Source organism: Carettochelys insculpta, chromosome 2, assembly GCF_033958435.1.
Source record: "Carettochelys insculpta isolate YL-2023 chromosome 2, ASM3395843v1, whole genome shotgun sequence".
In the NCBI taxonomy this organism is placed as follows: Eukaryota; Metazoa; Chordata; order Testudines; family Carettochelyidae; genus Carettochelys; species Carettochelys insculpta.
Window position 1 is genome coordinate 83,369,958 of NC_134138.1, and position 5,570 is coordinate 83,375,527.

A 5,570-nucleotide genomic window follows, 5' to 3' on the forward strand; every position below is an offset into this window, starting at 1 on the left:
AGTTTGGTTTCCTTTAAGGAAGAGTAATTTAATGGTACCAGACTTCTGAGTGTAACCTTTTCTAAACAGCCCACCCACTGCCCATTTTCTGTACATCTTTTCTGGTTCTCTCACTTTTAGGAAAGCTAACGCAGCATGAGTGTGTTTGACTTTCACAATGCAGATTTCAGTATCTTATAGTAGCTGTATTCAAACAGTACTATTACAATTGATTACCTTGTACTTTGAGTCTCAGAGCTTTCGTTAACTTTGTTTTGAAGGAAACAGGTCCCTTGATTTCATGTTGTTACTCTTTCTAATGTTGTATGTTTTATATTCTGTACATTCAAGACCAATAACAAAATGCATGTGAGAATTTTGAAATGACAACTTCATGCTGTTTTAACTGATACAGAAGTTAAAAGACAGATGCTATGTGAAATTCCTCTTTTCCAAAAAAGCTGTGGAGAATAATCACGTGCCCTGCTTTCACCAAAAGATCATTTTTTGTTCCTTACCAGGAAGAAACAAAGAGGCAACCTTTCTTCCAATTTACACTGAAATAAAATGAGAATAGATGTGAACAGATATACTCCATATTTAAACTGTTGTAACTATGATAGGAATTTGGCTCAGCAATGACAAAACATTAGTCCCTCTTTCCTAATAAAGACAATGGAATAATTGGGATGATGAGAAGGATAAGACAAGATATAAAACGGGCGAGAAACTGGATTACTTGGTAAGCCGGGCTCAAACAAACAGTAAAGCTACATCTACACTGAAGAGTTTTGTAAACAAAACTGGGGTTTAGTACACAAAAGTTGCGGAGTGTCTACACACAAAATGTGTTTTGTCAACAGAAACTGTCCACAACAATGCTGTGTAGGTGCTCCAGGGGGCCCTTTTGTCAACAGAGCAGATCAAAATATCAATCTGCTTTTAAGTGCAGACATGATCTGTCAACAGAAGCTTTGTAGGAACATCCCTTCTGACAGTAACTTTTGTAGACAGATGCTTCTGGTGTAGATGTAGAAAAACAGTTTTAATATAACCACGTGGAAATTTATTCATCTAGGAATAAAGAATGCATGCTATATGGATGGAGAACTCTGTTCTGGGACGAAGTGACTCTGAAAATAATGTGGGGGTTATGGTGATAATCATTTGAACATCAACTCTCAGTAGAAAGCTGTGGCCAGAAAGATCCCTGGAGGCATAAACAGGCAAATGTTGAACTGTAATAGAGAGGCTATTTTACTTCTGTCTTTGTCACTGGTGTCACCACAGAATAGTATGTCCAGTTCTGGAATCCTCGGTTCAAGAAAGATGTTGATAAAATGAAGTGGGTTCAGAGAAGAGCCATGCAAATGATTGAAGGATTAGAAAACCAGCTTCATAATGAGATACGCAAGGAGCTCAATCTAGTTTAACAAAGAAATGGTTCTAGGGTGACCTAATAAACTGTGTGTACCTATGTGGGGAACACGTACCTGCTACTGGTCTTTTCAGTCTAGCAAAGACAGGTGTGAGATGGTCCAAAGGCTAGAGGTTGAATCTAGCCAAATTTGGGTGGCAAATAAAGAGCAAGTAATCAACCAATGGAACAACTCACAAAGGAGTATGGTGGAGTCTGTTAAGACTGAATTTTTTTAAAGACCTGCTCAAGCAGGAGTTAATTTGTGGAAGTTCTATGGTAAGTGTTACACAGGACGTCAGACTAGATGAACACAGCAGTCCCTTGTGGTCTTAGGAACTACAACTATATGAATGTCAGATAATGTAAATCAGGGCAGCGCTGCACTGGTAGTGATGGCGCTGCACTGTTTTACACTAGCTGAAGATCTGTTACCCATGCTTCAGGGGTTCTTCTCTTCGGTTTGCAGTCTGTCTTGTGGGCAGAAATACACACAATTTTAAAATTTGTGTTTCTTGCCAGTCTTTTACCTCCTCTTTTCTTGTTATCCCTCCCTTTGGTGGGACTCCATTTTGCAGCACATTAGAGACCTCAGCTAGGAGTGTGCAGCTGCAGAGGTTATGCTGCCCACTTGCTTGACCCTGGTGTTTTGGTTGTGGCTTTCACGGAGATAGGAGAGAGAGTGTTAAGAGAGAGCGAGATGGGGAGAGAGAGTTCTAACCCCCTACTAGTGACTGTAGCTGGGTTGGGGGAGAGGTTAGCTCACCTTTCATCAGGTTATGTTGCCACATCATTCCACAGCTCAGCCAACAAGAAATGTTATATCACTACCTATGAGGGGAGCCGAGGATGCTCTGAGGGTATAAGGCTACAATCTTAGCTAGCCCACAGCCATGTCATTCAAGTATGCAATCCTCCTTATTTAATATTTATATTGCAGTGGTGCTCTGAGGCCTCGATCAAGATCGGGGCTGTATCATGCTAGGTTCTGTGTAAATATTTGCAAAGCTGCATTCTCTGTCTCGAAGAACATGCAGTCTAAGTAGTTAGTTTCATATTCCTCAGGAGACATCACCCAAACCATCAGTGAAATAAACTGCTTGTGTTTGGTTCTATAAATGATCAAGTGGCACCTGCACCGTTTGTTGTTGTTTCTCTAGTGGCTCATAGGGAAAGTACTTGAATGCCAGCAAACAAATCATTTAAACTGTACCAGTGATTCTGAGTAATCAGCTATTTAAATTATTGCAACAGATAGTACACAGCTTTGTTTACTTGGAACCTACAGTGTGGCTTCATGCCCTCTGCTTAAACTGTCTCCCCCTTCATCCTCCATCTACTCCCATGTGCCTGATGTTGTTCAGTTTTTTTCCTGGTGTCCCATGGTTGCAGAGTGCTTAAAATTACATGAGCAGCTGTTTGTTGCAGAGTACAAAACCTTTAGAATGTGCACTCCTCCCTCACTATATGAGCACAATTGGTTCCTAACTTTTTGCTCGTAGGTGAAAACTTGTAAGAGGGACACTAAATTCATATTAAAATACGTGTAAAAGTCTCTGATTGGTTCCAAGGGCTCGGAGTGGCAGCAGGTGGCGCTGCTTTTGAAAGGTAAGTGAACCTGAGGTTGTGGGGAGTTAAAGGCTGGGGGGCAGTTTGGGGGCATAAGTGGGAGGGAGGGTTAAATCATGGTGACGGTTTGGGTGAGGGGTTGGGGTTCAGGCTGCTGTAGGTTGGGTCCGTGGGGCTGGCGGGGGGGGTTAAGGTTGCAACAGTTTTGGTCTGCAGGGCTGGCGGGGTTAGGCTGCAGCGGTTTAGGTGCACGGGGCTGGCAGGGGGTTTAGGTACACGGGGCCAGTGGGTGGGGGGTTAAGTTGCAGTGGTTTGGGTGCATGGGGCCGGTGGGGGGTTTGAGTTGTGGCGGTTTGGTGTCTGTGGGGCCGGTGGTGGGGTCAGGCTGTGGCAGGTTGGAGCTGTGGGGAGGGGGTAAGTCTCATATTAGCAGGGGGAGTTCACTTAACCAGTGAACAAAGGGTAAGAATATGTGTCCCTTATTTAAGCGAGTACTTATAAGTAAAGTACTCGTTTAACAAGGGATGAGTGTATTAGCTAAAAAGCTCCTGTGTGGCTAAGCACTATGGGCTTGTCTACACTTATGGGAAGATCAACCCACTTAGGTTAGGTCAGATCAATCCAGAGTTCAATTCCATGTGTGTGGTAAAGACACACAAAATCGATCTCTCTGAGGATGGCAGACAACCTCTCTGGGGTCTGCTATTACAAAGGGCCAGTAAGGTCAACATGAGGAACATTCCTGTCGACCTTCCTTAATAAAAACAGTCCTGTAAGTTGACTTCCAGTACGTTAATTCTAGCTACACAATTGCCATAGCTAGAATTGCATAGCTGAAATCGACTTCCAGGCCTGGTGTAGATCTGGCCTACACTTCTTTGTAGAGACAGGCATGCTATAAACCAGCTGTTTTCTTTTTTCAAGTATGAGCAAATTAAAACTAAATTTTTTGTTAGTATTTTCTCCGGTCTCCTAAGGTGCACTGTCAATGATGGGAGCAAACCAAAATCCAGTCCATGGTAGAACAGGATTAGGACACAAGGATTCAACACTGCAAAGATTCATGTTCATACATAACTCTATGCCCTGGGGAGGGGAGCCTGGATCCGCATGCGTATCACACTCCCAGTCAGTATCTGGCCCGGACTAAGGAAGCTAGTGATTCCACCAGCAGACCAAATCCAATAATGGATCCTGGTCACATACCCACCTGAGGCACATTGTGCATATGCTAATACTCTGTGTCTTGTAAGTGTCTACATAATATCTGAGAGGGCACTTCTCAGACTGGGTAGTCCTAGGATTCCTCTGCTTGAACTGACACACTAAAAATAGCAAGATGCCCGAACACAGTCCCCCCGGGGGTATGCACACAGCTAGCTTAAGCTGCTCTAGGTGCCGTTGTGGCCATGCTGCTGATTTTGCTGTGCTCGCTCAAACACTGGTAGCACACCTCTCTGATCCTGCTGGGAGACACCCTCCCAGCTGCCATGTAACTATACCCTGTGAATAGTCCTACTGGTTTGAATGACATTTCTTACTGTATGCACATATGTTTTTGGAGGACTGGGGCCTTAGATGATTGGCTCACTATGATGAGATGAATGATATCTACATTGTGGTCAACTGAGATAGGATAAGAATGAAAGCATACATAAAACAGGGAAAAAAAAGACAACCAATAGGCTGATATTCAAAAGAGGCCCAGGGAGTTAAGCACCCAACTTCCTTAGGTCTGACAATATTGACTGTAAGGTTTTCCCCTATTTAAAACATTGAGGAAATTCTGAAGCGTCACACTGCAAGTCCTATTTTTACCACACTGTATGCCATCTATTTGATGAACTGATGTTCGGAGTAACCAGGCTGAATACTGAAGATGGTTTGTTTGCCCCATATAAGCAAATCAGAATAAAACCCAGTGGCTATGTCTACACTAGAGCAATCTGTTGACAGAAGGTTTTTTGTTTGTTTGTTTTTGTTGGAAGTTATTGAAAGATGTTGACTGATCACGGCCAGACTGCCGGGAGGATTGAAAGAGAGTTCTGTTCTGTCGACAGAGAGTGACCAGACTGCCCAGCCGCTCTCTCGACAAAACCGCCATCTGGAAGCACAGAAGATGGCTGCCAAGTGTCCTGGAAGCCCTGTCGACAGAGGGCCCCCCCAGAATGTTCAGACCGGCTTTCTGTCAACAATGATGTTCTGCTTCACGGAAGAGCGGCAGAATGCTGTTAACAGAAGCGCCGCGTTCTGTCAATTTACTGTCAACAGAACACCTTGGGAATGCTGATGCTCTGCAGGTTTTGTTGACAAAATGCCAGTTTTGTCTACAAAACTCTCTAGTGTAGACAGAGCCAGTGTGTAGGGGGGCTCTTGGCTTTGCCAGGAGTTAACTCAAACTTATAATCAAAAACACATGTTGAAGTGGCTGGAAATAAGAGTAGTTTGCACCTGCGCAGTAATCCATGTTCTCTGGAAAACTCATGAGTATTTATACAGTGATTATTATTTAATGTAAGGAAGCAAAGTTAATGTTTCACTCTTTCTTCCCTTCAAGTCTGCATTAGAGTAGGTGAACTAGTCATAAGCTCTGAGCATGGAGTAA